Source organism: Macrobrachium nipponense, chromosome 4 (assembly GCF_015104395.2).
Source record: "Macrobrachium nipponense isolate FS-2020 chromosome 4, ASM1510439v2, whole genome shotgun sequence".
In the NCBI taxonomy this organism is placed as follows: domain Eukaryota; kingdom Metazoa; phylum Arthropoda; class Malacostraca; order Decapoda; family Palaemonidae; genus Macrobrachium; species Macrobrachium nipponense.
The window spans coordinates 3906769-3926768 of record NC_061100.1 but is presented as its reverse complement, the minus strand read 5'-3'; positions in this window follow the sequence as shown (position 1 = coordinate 3926768).

The following is a 20000-nucleotide window of genomic DNA, read 5'->3' as shown; positions in this document are numbered from 1 at the left end:
AGACCTGTACCTCTTTACCTAAGCTTTATCATGTAGAAGAATAGGATTAGCCATCATCATTGGCAGAAGCGATCAAGCTATCGTTATTAGAAGACTTGTACAATCATATCTGATCTTCAGCATGTAAAACTTCAGAGGAATACATATAGTTTTATATTTCGTGTTTTCTACAAGAACCTCCTCACCATGAGTTTAACACATCGTCGTCATAACCAACAAGATAATACCGACTTCGTAAATGATCTACAAACCCCAGACACTCCATTGAAGATGGAAGTGCAATACCAACCGACTTAGCGTAATATTATCGCTAGTCTAACATTACCTCATAGGGCGCCTTATCATACAAGGCACAAGCCCTAATAATTACACCCCTGGCAATTAAACTCCACTTATTTCAAATCTAAGTATGCGTCATTAAGGCATTTATATCGGGAAAGTGGTTGTACTTTAATTGAAGAACTAACTCGAGAACCTGAAATGAAATCTGTTAACTGATTTGAGTTCTTGCGGAAAATGAACACAAATTCTACATCACATGACCTGCTGAGATTGTAATCTTAAGAGTGAAACAATTGTCTCCCTATTAATGTTGTTTTTATGATCCAAATGCTTTTATTGGGGTGTAATACCTCAAGCAATGATACTCGACTGATTTTGAATTCAGTACTGACTTCCCTAATTCTAATCAATCAGGGAAATAGGATATTGAATAGTTGTAATAACTCATAAACTGAATCATTCTGGAAACCAAGACATTGAGTCTGAAATTTCATTTTTGCAAGCTAAGCTGTACCAACAAATCTGAACCTACATCTTTCTTTACTTTCTTTTGAAAAATATATCAGTGTCTTTTACTCTAAACGTATCTTAATCTTCACGAGAAAAATCTAAATTTTTCCAAAACAGTAGCTGTAAAGCATCTAATCTTGAAAATGAAGTAGGTTTCACTCTTCTATTGACACTGAATTGGGTAGAACTATGATACAGTAAACTACGGAATCTGGTATGAACTCTTTTGCTCTGCAAGTTCTGTGACGGCGTCATCACCAACAAATTAAATGATATCTGTGTGTGTGTGTGTGTATTAATGTAGGTCCGTTTACATTGTAGGTCAACTATCCACGAAGTCTAAAGCCGGTCTCCAATCAAGAGGGATGCCAGAGAGTTGATAATGTCAGAATGATGTCTGATCAATGCTTATTGCGTATTGATCTATCTCATATATTGATAATGGGATTTAAAGTCGCCCGATCTTCCTGCAAAAGTGAGCTGGACAAATGTTTTCAAGCGGCTTCCTGCATCAGGGCAGATTAATATATTATTCCTCTCGTCGGATCAATTCTTTTGACTCGTTTTTCAATGAAGGATAAAGTTAAGCACAAAGGCTCCGGAATAGATGTCTTTGTAGTTGAATATGCAACTAGTTTTGTAAATACCTTTGCTGTACGAGAGCGTTTGGTATTTATCATAAAGTGCATAGTGCAGTATGTTTTTCATTTACATATGATAAAAATGATAAAATAAAAGTCATAAAGAGAAATAGACCAGTCGTAAAGAAGGAATTTCATCTTTAATAGTCTTTTGTATGTATATAGACAAATCTTGTAATATTCACTTGATATTCGCAGTTTGCTTACTCTCTCTCTCTCTCTCTCTCTCTCTCTCTCTCTCTCTCTCTCTCTCTCTCTCTGACAGTCAGGGCGGGCTGCTCGCGTGCTCAGTATTAACTGACGTTAAACTAACGAGAACATTTATAACAAAACAAAGTTAATATAAAGATTGCACTATTAAAATCTTCCATGAGACCACTGAAAGTTCTTCCTAACAACCTCTTAATGACCAACATCCGTGAGGTGAGGAAGCAAGAACTTGCTGATCCAGGTCAAATGGTCAGTACAGTTACGGTCAAAGTGATGTCAAGTCACACAACTTTTTCCAAATCCTTCACTGCCAAACGATAAACAATCATTGTGGGGCTTAATCAGTTGAACCAAACTTCATTTAAAGAGGGAATCTACTGAACGGACCAAAAGGCACATAACGGCTAATATGAACTTCAGCGTCAGCGTCACAAATTCATAATGATTGTCATATTCTTTTTTAATAAGTAGCACATTCTGTACCTCGTGTTATTCCAATTTTTCTCTAGTGAATGTTTTCACATTCACATTCACGTCAAAGTCGCACATCACAACATATTTAGAGAGAATGTTTTTCACGAAAAAAAACTCCATTCCTTTGCTCACAAATAACTTCTAAAGCTTGAAAAGCCTATGATAAACTTCCTCTTACTTAAGATCCAACTTCCCTGGCCGCATTTACTCGCGTAATTCTTCGCTAACTTCATTTTCTCTCTCGCAGAAACTTTTCAAGACGACACATTTCTTCATAATAATTAGCCGCTGTAACTCTGGGTATAAACAACTGGGAAATATAGCAAGCTGTTTCGTAAGCACCTTATTCCACACGCACACACACACACAAATCATCCAAATTCCAATTCTTAATAAATAAGAGTTAACTTTCATTTTCTTAAGAAATACGACTCAGTAACTGTTACCGCTTGTCTTCGTTCCAGTGATTTAGAAATCGATAACTTTACCACGAATAAGGAAAAGAAATTTCGCAGGTAAATGGCTGTCATAGATTCCATTCTGAAGTTTTTATTGAGAGCTGATTTTTAATGCGACTTAGAAATAAATAACTAAAGTTCCTCATAAATTCGTCATCAACATATTTCAAAAAATCTATTTTAGTTATGGAAGGCAGTAATAGTACTTTCAAAAGTAACATGGCCATATGATAATGTATGCATTTTCATGAATATAAAATTAGTTTCAAAAAGCATATTCTTATCAACTATATTTTATTCAGTGAGTCGATCTGGTGAACACAGATGTTTTACAAATAGAAACTTACAATTTTCATTGTATGGAAATCGACCATCTTGTTTTTTCTTTTTTTTCGTTCAAACGTCTTTTCAGATGCACACAATGCCAAGTTGGTTTTATTAGTATAACTACCATTCCATAGCACATTAATTACGAATAATAAACATTTGTAGGGTATTTCCAGAGAGAGAGAGAGAGAGAGAGAGAGAGAGTTTAGAGTTATTCATCATTTCCTATGCCTATATTCGCTATGTTTTGATTGTCAGAAAACGACCCATTCTTGGCGTTTAAACAGGTCATTTGAATGAGCAAGACATTAACTTCATTCAGTATTTTCTTATGGTGATTAAAATCATTTGAATGCTCAATTTTTCGTTGTCTTATATTGTCTCCCTTGTGCCTTCAACCTCTTTATAAATAAAGTTCAGCTAGTCTCTAATTTAGATACAATAATTTTTTTTTTCTATAGTAATAGTTCATTTTAGAATTTTTATGTTTCGCCCTTCTTGCACCACCTTCTCTCATCACTATAAAAAAAATGCATTATTTCTCAAGGAATCTTCTCGACGCCCTCGTCATTACGTAACGTCAAACAACACCCCCTCCCCCCCCTCCCACCACCCCCGTTGTTGTTCTTCAGGAGAGGAAGACTGTCTCTTCAGGAGGTCCTCGTCTACCGGCAAGTGGCTGCTCTTCCACGCCTCTCTTCATTTTCTCGAGAAAAAAAACTTCCTCATAGAGACAATAAACAAGTTTCGGGAGGAATGAATAATCCATATGGAGTCTTTTCGTTGTCCGAACACAGCTACCGCCTGCTCTTCTTCATACCTTTCGTTCTTCTGTAAATATTTAACGAGCGCACAAAAGCAGAAGTTCATTTTGAAATGTTTTCACAGCAGTTTTATCTTACTTGAAAAAGAGCTACCAAAAAGCTCTGTTTTCTGTCTGAAAAGACAAAGTAATTCGAGGTAACTGCAATAAGTTTTACTGAAGATCTAGTTCCTCTTAGCATCGAGATTATCTCTCAATCCCTATTTCTGACATGTCTTATGATCTCGATCATCACGTCTTTCGCTCAAAATATCTTGGAAACTCCACACATCACTGGATGAGGACAATATAGCTTTAAGGATGTACGTATACTTCTAACAACATACCAAAATTTAATTCACAAGAAATGATCTTATTTTATCCACATCTTTAAGGGATGTGATCGTCAGATCATCTCGAATAACTACGGAGCTTGTGAGGCCTTTGACAGACCTCATGATAACCTGACAGAGTGGCTGAAGCAGTGATATCGGATTCGGTGCCAAAATTCGACTGCATTATATTTCCAGCTTCCTTTCTGGTGAACAGAGGGAGGAGGAGCGCAGAGCCTTTCACCGAGAAACCTTGGAAAGGCAGCTCTTCCTCTCAACGCACTTTTTTTTACATCGGGGAAGTAGTATTGGTGGAACTACTTATTAAACAGCAAAGTCGCCACTCATGCCTTGAAGTTCTGTTACCAAAATACATTTCTAGTTCATTTTATACCCTGCTAATCATATACCTGTTTAAGGATCCCTTGCCTACGGTCCGTGACTTTATTTCTTGCTTCCATTTTCGCTTTTATGTCTAAAGCCTTTGGTCACAACACGTTGCCATCATCGGGTATTCTTTCGGGTTTGGTTTATATCTAGTCCCTTTCTATTCTCAATGAGACTTTTGCAATGTCTGGCACAACAGTAAAGACATTTCGAACTTTGTCCCTGTAATTAACACTTCTCGCCACACAGGGTGATTCTAAGAGATGATAGACATACACACATAAATACACATATAAATTTCAGTCTAAATGTTATCGTTGGTGAGTACGGTTTCCAAACAGACTTGGCGAAGCCAACCGCATTGTAGAAGGCTTCATTAATGCCTCAGTTTGAAAGTTCATTAAACTTAGGTTCCTGAGTTGGGACCAGACGAAAACTCGGCAGCATTTGCATCTAAATTACCACACGAATGCGATACGCAAGTAAGCAAGAGAGATCGTGCACGAATTGCTAAAATGTAAGGCTAGCTAAAGGTTGAAAGTTTTTAAATGACCAAGGCCGTGAATTCATGTAAGATATGTTTTTCTCATCTTTTTTATTCCTTGTAATGCATGCTTCAATACTGAAAACATACCCAGTGCTGATTATTCTTTTATCTTTAACATACTATAACATACTCAAATCAGACAACAAACACTTGCTTCTTTATTTATTTTCCTTGAGAAGAAATGCTGTATGAAGTGGCATTGCTATATAACTAACAATGCATTTGGTAACTGGCTGATATAGGTACGTTCCGCTGTCAAAAGTATTGACAGAACAAATCGTCTTTATGTCGAGTCTATAAACCTTCGTGTGCATCAGATCTCAGTCATTTGTATTTTTCACTACGAATCTCCTAATTTTTGCATTCGCTCTGCTTCAAAGATTTTTGCATTTTACGCCCTTCAAAATGCCCGAATTTATCCATTTCAAAAATTCTTTTAAGAAAGATTTTTCACTTTCACCGTCATTTCACTTGACGTCATAAATTAGGTTACATATCACTCAAGTATGTCCGAGTTTAAAAATCTAACAAAAACGAGTTTTTATTCCTTTCTGATATTCGTCTTTTTGCCTCACGAGTATCGTTATTAAGATGGTAATGTCGTAACAGTCTTCTTCTTCTTCTTCTTCTTCTTCTTCTTCTTCTTATTATTATTATTATTATTATTATTATTACTGACCATGAAGGTCGCACTATTTAAAGATGAGAATTAAATAAGAACCTTGTAATGCGTACCTCACCTCAAATCCTTAAGAAAACGAAATGGAACGAGACTCCTGACCATAAGGTCTGTAGCTCTCGAAAGGCTTCAGGATTTCAAGTGTATTTATACACCAAGATTTAACGGAAGAAAAAGGGTCTGGACTCTCAGTAGCAGACTGCTTCCCGCTAACCCGTGGAATGGAAAACTGGACAAGTATCTGGAAATGAATAAAGTCGAAGCCCGCGGAATAAACAATATAAGCAGCAAAGTATACGTTAAATTGAGTCTAGAAAGCTGAATAGCACAATGTCTCATTAGCAGGATCCAGGGACATCTAATCAAAGAGGATGAGAATCCTAATAGTGCAATATTATTGTTTTTTGAAATCTCTTTCATCATATAAATTGATTTTTTTTTTACTACATACTAGTCTGTATGGCAGTTCTTTAACTTCTTTATGAAACTGTCTTTCCAGAATTTCGTTCCAGAATAAATTTTGACTTACATTTTTTGAAGCCAAATAAATGACCGACCTCTCATCCACCTCGTTCAGGAAGGACTTTGAAAGCCGAAGCTGGCATAACCAGAGTGGGGTTTCCTGCAGAATGGTCTAATTTGATCTTCTTAACTATCATAATTATGTAATACGTAACCACCTTCCTTCCCGCATTTCTAGTGTATCTGGCTACCATTTTTTTATAATTTAATCTTAGTTTCTTGTAATGGCAATTTTTCCGTCCGTCCGCACTTTATCTGTCCGCCCTCAGATCTTAAAAAAGGGTAGAGGGCTGCAAATTGGTATGTTGGTCATCCACCCTCCAATCACCAAACATACCAAATTGCAGAGCTCTATTCTCAGTAGTTTCTATTTTATTAAGAGTTACAGTTAGTCATGATCGTTCGTCTGGCTCCGCTACAGGCGCCAACAACAGAGCCCAGCACCAGGCTACAGCTGAGAGTTTCATGAGCCATGGCTGACAGTTTCATGCAGCATTATACAGAAAACTCAATATCTTCGGGGTATTTTTTCTTGTTTATAGCAACAGTAAAATAGATCAGGTTCTTGCAGAATAAAACTAATAAACGCCATTATTAGCGAAGACCAGTATTAATACAATACCTTGGATTTTGAAACCAACTGACCTCAAGACTTCTAAAGGACGTTTGTCAGTTCATGTAAACACAAGACACCCGACCACTTGAAATATCTGACCTTTTCAGGAGCAACGATGATTAAAACTCACAGCTTTTACAAGTTAGGAGACACACACACACACACACACACACACAAACATCACATAAACAAGAAGTACAAACCGTACAATAAACTCATAATTCATATTTAAGTTTTCAAGCATGAATTTAGACGAAAATTTCTCTCTCTGTCTCCTTATTCTGATGTATAACATCATTAGTGTATGTATATGATATATTCACCTAGATATACATTAGTGTTATATATATATATATATATATATATATATATATATATATATATATATATATATATATATATATATATATATATATATGTGTGTGTGTGTGTGTGTGTGTGTATATTACACACGCACACACACATTATATATATATATATATATATATATATATATATATATATATATATATATATATATATATATATCGAACTACAAATATCCTTTAATATCTAAATTCGCTCTACCTCGGAATTAATATATTTTCATATATGTTTAACGGAGGGGGAATTTATTAAGCGATAATAGAATTGGCGATCGAAAGGCGCGAACCAGTGACCTCTCAATTCCAGGACTGGCAGTGAAAAGCCTTATATATATATATATATATATATATATATATATATATATAGATATATATATATATATATATATATATATATATATACATATACATATACATATACATATACATATCATATACAATATATATCATCATATACATATACATATACATATCATATATATATATATTATATATATATATATATATATATATAGGATTATATATATATATATATATATATATATATATATATATATATATAGGCTCAGTTAAATAAATATATAGGAGCTTCAGAAGGTGTCCATGATACAACCAGTAAAAGGAATCAAGTTTATTTTAACGAAACGTTTCGCACATGAAACTTCTGTGCATCATCAGTCTGTAAGAGAGCAAAGAGACATATAAATAACATTAAATGATAAAAACAAAGGAACTCACATATATTAAAATAGTCTTAAAAATTAAAAATCAAAGTAAAAACAAACAAAGGTAAAGAGAGAGAGAACAACCCAAACACCAACCGTCCACAATGTAGAGAGAAGATGGAATGACTAAAAAACCAGTTGACGAAGACGACGTCAACTATGCCAGGTATAGAGTTGCCGAGGAGGTATTGCTATTGAGTGAAGGAACAAGTTTCTTAATGTATAACGACTCGAGGGTAGTTAGATAGTCAGGATTTTTGACATAATCTATTATTTTGAATTGTTCTTTTTGGATTTCAATTTTGCAATTAGAAGCGTGGTTCCTGATATTGGAAAATTCATGTTGTTTTATTTTCTGACTAGTACGGAAGCTGAAACCCAGATGGCTACAATATCTGACCCTCAGCAGCCTCCGAGTCGATCCAACGTAAGAGCCCGGACATCCAGGGCAAATAAATTTATATATGACGTTGGATCTCATGAAGGGCGGGAAGGCGGTCTTTAAAGTTAAAGAAGGAGCCAATTGTACATGGATTATTTGTTATAAGTTTGACTCTGAGACAAGGAATCTCTTGTTCAATGATTCGTGCGAGATTGGACGAGAATTTGAAGTCAGGCATACATGGGATAGTTGCATAAAATAGTTTCTTAGGAACATCAAAATTAGGCAATGGTGGATGAAAGAATTTGGCAAGTATTTGATTGATCATTCTTATAACTATTTCTTGTGGGAAAGAATTGTGGGAAAGAATTGGACTTGAAAAAGCTTAATAAAAACGTGATCTCATCATGAAAAATCTTCCAAGAAGATGAATATTTCAGGGCTCTATTGACTAATGTGTGGATAGTATTAAGTTTAAAAGATCGTTGACATGAGCTATAAAAATTATTAGTTAGTCCTGTAAAGGTACGTTTTCTGTAAACGGACGTGGCAAATTCAGAATTGGTTCTTGTTATTTTCAAATCCAGGTAAGGTAAAATTCCCTCATTTTCGACTTCCATTGTAAAATTAATATTTGGATGAATATTGTTAATGAAATCTAAAAACAAAGAACATTGCCAAGGGTGTTGAAATAATGCAAAGGTATCGTCAACGTATCTACGGTAAAGTGAAGGTTTGAAGTTGAGATCACACTGGTTTAAAAATTTGGATTCTAAGTCCGACATAAAAAAATTGGCAAAAATTGGGCCTAGAGGAGATCCCATGGCAACTCCATCGACCTGCGAATAGAGTCGCTTATTAAATATGAACATCGAGTCTTGCACAGCAAGATCGAGTAATTGTTTAAAAATAGTTCGGTTAAAACCATGAAAGATTGTGTCATCACTAATAAAAATCTTGTTCAGTATAATATTAATCGTCTCATTAAGTGGAACGTTTGTGAAAAGAGATTCCACATCAAAACTGACCATATAATAGTTCCCATCTTGTCTAGTGATTATTTGTTGAAATTCAAGCCCATTATTCAAAGTAAACTCGCTATTGCTGTATTCAGAGAGAAGTCCAGCCAAAAATTTAGATGGAAAAAGGAGGATTGTTGTAAGCAGCCATAATTGGTCTTAAAGGTAGATCAGGTTTATGAATTTTCGGTTGTCCATAGAGTATGCTGAACGAGAAACCGGTAACAAAAAGCTGTTGATAGGTTGTTTCATTTATAATATTTTCATTTTTGATTTTCCTCAAGAATCTATTAATTTTATCTTCCCTTTTAAAAATTTCTAAAAAAGTAGGTTCACCATGGGACATAAACTTGGTACTGTCAAACAAAATATTTTCAATTTGTTGTACATAGTCGTTCTTATTCATAATAACTACCCCCTTGCCTTTATCTGGTTTACAAATCATTATATCTTCTCGTTCCTTCAACCTCAAGAGAATTTTCAAATCTGCAGGTCTAAAAAAAGGTGTCCAATTAGTTTTCAAATTGAGATAGGTTTTATGCGCCAAGTTAGAAATTTTCTGTTGTAGCTTACCGATGTTTTGGTTGAATTCAAGTTTGATCAGTCTTTGGAACATAATTTCAAAAGGTAGAAAGAACCTGGCATAGTTGGGTCTAAAGGATGGCAAGCAGAAGTCCAGGCCAAATGACAATAAAAATTCTTCTCTCTTTGATAAAACATAACTGGAGAAGTTAAAGATACATTGATTTCTGGACTGGAAATTAGGAATAACCACACCGAGATTCAGAAGTTTTATTTGGTGTCTCAGAAATATAGTTATTAATGTATTTACAAAACAACCTATGGTAAAGTAGGCGGTCCAACATGGATAGATCATTGTATAATAAATTCTTCAATTGGTCAGTGATAACAGTTAATTGGTCAATAATGCGAATTTTACAATCAATTTCGTTCTTGAGTAATGTCTTGAGCGCATCCTTATAGAACTCGGTGTTGTAGAGGGCTGATTTGTACAGTCTGAATCGGACGAATTTAGGAGTAGTATCGTTAAGCTGGCAATATTGAAGAAAGTCAAGATCTGTTTTGGCCTTTTCCAGCCGAAGGGTAGTCTTTTCCAGTTTTCTTGAGGTAGCGATGGTAATGGACGGATAACGGTGCTTGAGTAGTTGAGCAAAGTGTTGAGTTCCTGGTCAGAAAATAAAACAACCTGAATTTTCCAATATCAGGAACCACGCTTCTAATTGCAAAATTGAAATCCAAAAAGAACAATTCAAAATAATAGATTATGTCAAAAATCCTGACCATCTAACTCCCCTCGAGTCGTTATACATTAAGAAACTTGTTCCTTCACTCAATAGCAATACCTCCTCGGCAACTCTATACCTGGCATAGTTGACGTCGTCTTCGCCAACTGGTTTTTTAGTCATTCCATCTTCTCTCTACATTATGGACGGTTGGTGTTTGGGTTGTTCTCTCTCTCTTTACCTTTGTTTGTTTTAACTTTGATTTTTAATTTTTAAGACTATTTTAATATATGTGAGTTCCTTTGTTTTTATCATTTAATGTTATTTATATGTCTCTTTGCTCTCTTACAGACTGATGATGCACAGAAGTTTCATGTGCGAAACGTTTCGTTAAAATAAACTTGATTCCTTTTACTGGTTGTATCATGGACACCTTCTGAAGCTCCTATATATTTATTTAACTGAGCCTCTATATATATATATATATATATATATATATATATATATATATATATATATAATATATATATATATATAAGGCTTTTCACTGCCAGTCCTGGAATTGAGAGGTCGCTGGTTCGCTCCTGTCGATCGCCAATTCTATTATCGCTTAATAAAATTCCCCCTCGGTTAAACATATATGAAAATATATTAATTCCGAGGTAGAGCAAATTAGATATTAAAGGACATTTGTAGTTCGATATATATATATATATATATATATATATATATATATATATATATATATATATATAATGTGTGTGTGTGTAATATACACACACACACACACATATATATATATTATATATATATATATATATATCTATATATATAATATATATATATATATATATATATTCACTAACAACTAATATATCTAGGTGAATATATCATATGCAAGCATATACATACACTAATGGTGCTATACATCAGAATAAGGTGAAAGAGAGAGAGAAATTGTCGTCTAAATTCATGCTTGAAAACTTAAATATGAATTATGAGTTAATTTACGGTTTGTACTTCTTGTTTATGTGATGTTTGTGTGTGTGTGTGTGTGTGTGTGTGTCTCCTAACCTTTAAAAGCTGTGAGTTTTAATCATCGTTGCTCTTGAAAAGGTCAGATATTTCAAGTGGTCGGGTGTCTTGTGTTTACATGAACTGACAAACGTCCTTTACAAGTCTTGAGGTCAGTTGGTTTCAAAATCCAAAGTATTGTATTAATGCTGGTCTTCGCTAATAATGGCGTTTATTAATTTTATTCTGCAAGAACCTGATCTATTTTACTGTTGGTATAAACAAGAAAAAATGCCCCGATGTCGAGTTTTCTGTATAATGCTGCATGAAACTGTCAGCCATGGCTCATGAAACTCTCAGCTGCAGCCTGGTGCTGGACTCTGTTGTTGGCGCCTGTAGCGGAGCCAGACGAACGATCATGACTAACTGTAACTCTTGATAAAATAGAAACTACTGAGGCTAGAGCTCTGCAATTTGGTATGTTTGGTGATTGGAGGGTGGATGAACAAGACACCAATTTGCAGCCCTCTACCCTCTTTTAAGATCTGAGGGCGGACAGATAAAGTGCGGACGGACGGAAAAATTGCCATCTAAATATTTTTTTTTTTTTTTTTTACAAGAAACTAAAAGATTAAATTATAAAAAATATGGTAGCCAGATAAACTAGAAATGCGGGAAGGAAGGGGGTCACGTATTACATAATTATGATAGTTAAGAAGAAGATCCAATTAGACCAATGTGTATGAAACACCACTCTGGTTACGCCAGCTTCGACTTTCAAAGTCCTTTCTGAACGAGGTGGATGAGAGGTCGGTCATTATTTGGCTTTAAAGAATATAAGTCAAAATTTATTCTGGAACGAAATTCCGGAAAGACAGTTTCATAAAGAAGTTAAAAAACTGCCATATAGACTGGTATATAGTAAAAAAATCAATTTATATGATGAAAGAGATTTTGATGAAAGAGATTTCAAAAAATAATGATATTGCACTAATAGGATTCTCATCCTCTTTGATTGGATGTCCCTAGATCCTGCTAATGAGACATTGTGCTATTCAGCTTTCTAGACTCAATTTAACGTATACTTTGCTGCTTATATTGTTTATTCCGCGGGCTTCGACTTTATTCATTTCCAGATACTTGTCCAGTTTTCCATTCCACGGGTTAGCGGGAAGCAGTCTGCTACTGAGAGTCCAGACCCTTTTTCTTCCGTTAAATCTTGGTGCATAAATACGCTGGATATCCTGAAGCCTTTCGAGAGCTACTGCCCTTATGGTCAGGAGTCTCGTTCCATTTCGTTTTCTTAAGGATTTGAGGTGCGTTCTAATAACATGCCAAGATTTAGTACACATTATAATTTCTTATTTCATCTTCATCTTTAAATAGTGTGACCTTCATGGTCAGTAATATAATAATAATAATAATAATAATAATAATAATAATAATAATAATAATAATAATAATAATAATAATAATAATAATAATAATAATAATAATAATAGAAGAGAAGAAGAAGAAGAAGAAGAAGAAGAAGAAGAAGAAGAAGAAGAAGAAGAATACTGTTACGACATTTACCATCTTAATAATGATACGCGTGAGGCAAAAAGACGAATATCAAAAAGGATTATAACCTCGTTTTTATTAAGATTTTTTAACTCGGATATACTTAAGTGATATGAAACCTAATTTATGATGTCAAGTGAAATGACGATGAAAGTGAAAATCTTACTTTAGCATGAAGTGCGAACAACATCAAAGAATTTTTTTAAAAGATTAATTCGGGCATTTTGAAGGGCATGAAATGCAAAAATGTTTGATGCAGAGCGAATTCATGATTTAGGAGAATCGAAGTGGAATATAGTCAGACGTTTGTGTCTGAGATCTGATGCACACGAAGGTTTATAGACTTTACATAAAGACGATTTGCTAAGTCATTACTTTTGCCAGCGAAACCCAGCTATATCAACCAATTACCAAATGCATTTTGTTATTTATATGGCAATGTCACTTCATACACCCTTTATTTCTTGAGGAAAATAAATAAAGAAGCAAGTGTTTGTTGTCTGATTTTAGTATGTTAAAGATAAAAGAATAATCAGCACTTTGTATGTTTTCAGTATTGAAGCATGCATTATACGGAATAAAAAAGACGAGAAAAACATATTACATGAATTCACGGCCATGATCGTTTTAAATTTAGACCGTTAGCACGCCTTGCATTTTAGCAATCCATGCACGATCTCTCTTGCTTACTTGCGTATCGCATTCGTGTGGTAATTTAGATGCAAATGCTGAAGAGTTTTCGTCTGGTCCCAACGCTGGAACGCAAGTTTAATGAACTTTCAAACTCAGGCATTAATGAAGCTTTCTATAATGCGGCCATGGAAGTTGGATCTTAAGTAAGAGGAAGTTTATCATAGACTTTTCAGGCTTTAGAAGTTTTTGTGAGTAAAGGAATGGAGTTTTTATTTCGTGAAAAACATTCTCTCTAAATGTGTTGTGAGTTGTGCCTTTGACGTAATTGTGAATGTGAATGTGAAAATATTAACTAAAGACAAATTGGAATAACAAGAGGCACAAAATGCGCGGTTAATGAAAAAAGAATATGACAGTCATTATGAATTTGTGACGCTGACATTGAAGTTCATATTAATCGTTATGTGGTTTTTTGGTCCGTTCAGTAGATTCCCTCTTTAAATGAAGGATTTGGAAAAAGTTGTGTGACTCGACATCACTTTGACCGAAACTTTACTGACCATTTGACCTGGATCAGCAAGTTCCTGCTTCCTCACCTCACGGATGTTGGTCATTAAGAGATTGTTAGGAAGAACTTTCAGTGGTCTCATGGAAGATTTTAATGGTGCAATCTTTATATTAACTTTGTTTTCTTATTAATGTTCTCGTTAGTTTAACGTCAGTCAATACTGAGCACGCGAGCAGCCCGCCCTGACTGTCAGAGAGAGAGAGAGAGAGAGAGAGAGAGAGAGAGAGTAAGCAAACTACAAATACTAAGTGAATATTACAAGATTTGTCTACATGTGTATACATATAAAAGTCTATTAAAGAGGAAATTCCTTCTTTACGACAAGCGTATTTCTCTTTATGACTTTTATTTTATCATTTTTACCATATGTAAATGAAAAACATACTGCACTATGCACTTTATGATAAATACCAAACGCTCTCGTACAGCAAAGGTACTTACAATACTTGTTGCATAATCAACTACAAAGACATCTATTCCGGAGCCTTTCTGCTTAAATTTATCCTTGATTGGAAAACTAGTCAAAAGAATTGATCCGACGAGAGGATTAATATATCAATCTACGCTGATGCAGGAAGCCGCGTGAAAACGTTTGTCCAGCTCACCTTTGCAGGTAGGTCGGGCAACTTGAAATCCCATTATCAATATATGCTATATATCAATACGCAATAAGCTTTGATCAAACATCATTCTGACATTATTAACCTTCTGACGTCCCTCCTGATTATAGACCGGCTTTAAACTTCATTGATAGTTGACCTACAATGTAAATGGACCTACCTTAATACTCACACACACACACACAGATATAATTTAATTTGTTGGTGATGACGCCGTCACAGAACTTGCAGAGCAAAACAGTTCATACCAGATTCCGTAGTTTACTGTATCATAGTTCTACCCTATACAGTATCAATAGAAGAGAGAAACCTACTTCACTTTCAAGATTAGATGCTTTACAGCTCCTGTGTTGGAAGAATTTAGATTTATATTCGTGAAGATTAAGATACGTTTAGAGTAGAAGAGACTGATATATTTTTCAAAAGAAAATAAAGAAAGATGTAGGTTCTGATTTGTTGGTACAGCTTAGCTTGCAAAAATGAAATTTCAGACTCAGTATCTTAGTTTCCAGAATGATTCAGTTTATGAGTTATTACAACTATTCAATATCCTATTTCCTGATTGATTAGAATTAGGGAAGTCAGTACTGAATTCAAAATCAGTCGAGTATCATTGCTTGAGGTATTACTCCCCAATAAAAGCATTTGGATCATAAAAAACAACATTAAGAGGGAGACACTTGTTTCACTCTTAAGATTACAATCTCAGCAGGTCATGTGATGTAGAATTTGTGTTTATTTTCCCCAAGGACTGAAATCAGTTAACAGATTTCATTTCAGGCTCTCGAGTTAGTTCTTCAATTAAAGTACAACCACTTTCCCGATACAAATGCCTTAATGAGGCATACGTAGATTTGAAATAAGTGGAGTTTAATTGCCAGGGGTGTAATTACCTCTCACCAAATGCATTAGGACTGAATGCCTCTTTTTAAACTATAGCACTGATGCGCTATAAATTGATCTGTCAAGCACCCAATATAAATACATTCGTAAGGTAGATAGTTATCAAAAATAGACTTTTTTTTTTTTTGCAAATTTATGGTAAACAAAACCATTTCTGTATCTTCAAAATTTTAACAATGGTGGGAATGGTATTTAGCCAAATAAATTCGAATAACGTGTTTTGTATTGCCTTAAATGGAATCATTTTAATTTTACCAGTGTAAGCCTTAGACTGGGATATATCTACTTCAGCTACAGCAGAAATTTGCCATTCCGTTACTTTTAACTTCATTAAAGTATTCAGATTTGCCCCAGATCTTTCCCTCATTGTCCTTTGGAAAGAGATGATGTCAAATAACGTAAACTGTTGACTGAATAAACTATCGATTACAAAGGCATCAAGAATAACTTTATTTATGTAAATATTTTCTCACAAAACGATTTGTGTCATCTATAGATAATATTGCGAACATTTGGTCCTGTGAGCTATTGCCTAAAGTTGCTCCAAGAATTAAAAGGCTGTGAAATCTGTGGAATATTTGCAAAATTGAGGTCAATTAATCAGATAATTGTGACATAGAATCATGGATAGGAGAAAACTGAAAAACAAAATCTTAAAGGGACCAGCCTTTTAACCCTAAATAGTATCTATCATAGTACCTCCAAGAATTAAACAGTGTGATGATGACGATTATAAATGGTATTTCTTTTTTGTTAGCGCTTTGCAAAATGATGGTGTAGTTATGAAATAACGTACCATGCGACGTAATTTGTAACATAATGTAAAAGAGATATATATCTATATAGTTGGATCTCGAGGGTTTGTAGTGACAAGCGTATACAAAGGAGTAATGAATTTGAAAAGGTAAGAGGGCTTTATGGATATTACAATTATATATATATATATATATATATATATATATATATATATATATATAATATATATATATATATATATATATATATATAGAGAGAGAGAGAGAGAGAGAGAGAGAGAGAGAGAGAGAGAGAGAGAGAGAGAGAGAAGCATCTGGCACAGCTTGTACAAAAAGAATCATAGGACTGTTCGTATTATTTTAGTGTCTTTGTAACATCAGAGTAAAGTTGTATCAATATTCCCCTTACAGGGCATCTGGACACTGCAAAACACTACACGATAATCCTCGTGAGAACAGCGTCTGTCGAGTGCGCAAGTGTTTATAAGGTGCGTGTTTTGACATTAAAAAGATTGGAAGCATTTGAGATCGTAAAGCCGTAAGAACCAAGAAGTGGAAAACTTCTCCATTAACGTGAATAAAAAGTATGCAAATGGAGGCGCTTAAGGAGGATTCTTATTGCTCCAGTGGGGATTTCGTCTTATTTCGACTCCATCAAAAATAGGGTTTTTTTTTTTTAGGTCTTTTCTGTAACGTGAAGTAATTTTGACACTACCGCTCAATATAAAGTTTTGTAATATAATAAAATAGCTCATCTTCATTAAACATCTTCATATAGATCAGTTTCATGAATGAATGATTTCTGTATGTACCTAAATAAGTAACTGAAGAGCAGTTTGGGGACGCTCTAGAGTCCCACCTGTAAATATGCCTCTCTGAGGTAATTAAGACTGTACTTGCCGTTACTTATGGCTGGTGGCTTCCCTGACCTGCGTCCCAAAAGACCTTCCATTGATTTTCATTTTAACTCTTTAAATCTTGCGGACTGAATTTTCCTTCCCTTTCTATAAAAACTTCGTCAATACGATTTTCCTTAAAACGGTAACTTTTGAAGAATAAGTCACTATAGTAATTCCTTTCAGAATATTTTGTCCCTTATAATAGTTCCTTTTTCTGTACTGTCCATCGGAAAAGTGCATATTATCTATTACTTTCAGCATTTTTTTTTAAGGATTGCTATATGTATTATTACCATAAAATTATTGTTGAACAACTAAAACAAAACGTTTCATCTTGATAATTTAGTACTGAACCGAGGCTGAAGATCTTATACTCTGGTGAGCGTTATAGGAAAGCGAGAGTACCCTACAGACGCAGTGACAGCTTTTCCACCTGGTGGAATTAAATGACACGTATTAGTATTGATCCTTATGCAGGATGATTCGTTATTGCTTTCAAGGTGAATGAATTTGGCAACCAGTGGTTGCATCTCTGGTGCTATAGTAGATTCACATCAATCGTGCTTTTGATGTCTAGGCCAGTCCCTTACGACGCCTCTGTTGGAAACTCTAGTCTCTCGAGAGAGTTCACATAGGCAGGATGTATGTTCCACATATCTTTAGAGATACGTCTTTCAAAAGTATCCCTCAGGAGAGGTGGAATATACATCCTGCCGATGTGAACTTTATCGAGAGAGTGAGAGTTTCCAACCCTGTGATTGGCTTATCAGCAGCCAATGAGAGGCGTCGTAAGGGACTGGCCTAGACATCAATTGCATGGTTGGTGTGAATCTACTAAAGGATAAGTTTATTGTTTCTATGTGTTATGTAAATAACACCCAAGTCCAAAATATTTTTCTTTCTCTGTTTTGTTATGAAGAAAGAACTTTAATTTCTGGGAAAGGCAGGAGGTTTATATAGTTTTCAGTCATCATTAGCAAAGAGGGGGGATTATCCTTGCCTATTAAGAAGGACAGTATACGACCGGGAAACTTGCAAGTTATGACTAAATAATAATAAAATTCAGGTGTTAAATATTGTACATAAGAAAACGGAAGGTTGCTGACTATTTTACTATTTATTGATATGCTTAAAATAAAGCTGTTACTGATTATTTAAGTAAATCAAAACGAACTGCAAGTAATTTCAGTAGAATTATGAGGTATCTCTCATTGAAGCTTCTCGATTACAGGTTATTATTGCATTTAAATGCCACTGTACTTTGCTCATCTGCCTACGAAGAGGCAAATTTTCCACATCATGTGAAGTTACATTTATACGATAACCACAAAGAAAATGGGATGTAAAAAAGTACACGGTAATTTTCATATAAACAAAAGCTGGTTCAGGAGTGAAGATAAAGAGTACTTGACTCCTCGATTGTCTGAAACTTTTTGGTGCGATTTCCACCCGAATCATTTAAAAGTCAGAAAAGGAAATGAAATTGATACATTTTTCCTTTCCCCCGCCGAGCTCGAGCCTGAATCGGAGTCGAGCGTCTGCTGCTGATAACTGGGTTCATTATGAGCTCTGCCAAATTCACCACAACATTGAAAAGATAGAGAATTTACTTTTGTATTTTCTGTAGCACATCAACATTAGCTAATAACATGTCTCGGGCGTCGATGGCCGTAATTTTTCCTTACGACAGCTAGTAAGATTTAATCAGTCTTTAAATTATGGCTCTGCAAGTCAGACTTATTCATAAGAATTCCATTCATTGTGGCAGTAAATCGCGATTCTGGAATTGAAACTGCTCCATGATGACGCGCGTGATGAGATGTTCGCGTGTAGATGTGAATTCAACATTATATTTATTGGCGGTTCGTATTCTGCTTTCAAAAATGTTCCTAATTTTGTTCGGACAATGAGGTTGTGTCTTATGTAGGTCCTGTTATTTACTCTGTTATATGTGATACGTTTTCGTCGTTATGAAATTTTACTTCAGTTGATTGGGAATTATTGTCAATCAGTAGCTTTTTTTTTATTCATCTCTCTTCTCTCTCTCGCTCTCTCTGATCTCTCTATATATATATATATATATATATATATATATTATATATATCTATATATATATTATATATATATTTATATATTTATAATATATATATATATATATATACAGAAATGAAATATAAATAATATATATACATAAATAAATATATAATAAAAGTATATATCTAATATAATATACATATATATAAATAAAGATAAATGCCACGAAGGAAAAATAAACGAAGGAGGTCTGCAAGATCTTTCGACTTTAAAAGTCCTTTACTGAGCAGATACTGACATAAATACGAGAAAAGACAATACAAGAAGGTTCGTATAACTGACAGATAGGGATAATAAAGGGATTAGTACCTAGAATCCGACACACCTGGAAGATAAGAAACCTTCCCAAACAAGCATAAACAATGGGTGCAATTAAAGGTTTAAGACAATCATCTCAGATACAATTTCCAGACAATTAAAGGATTATAA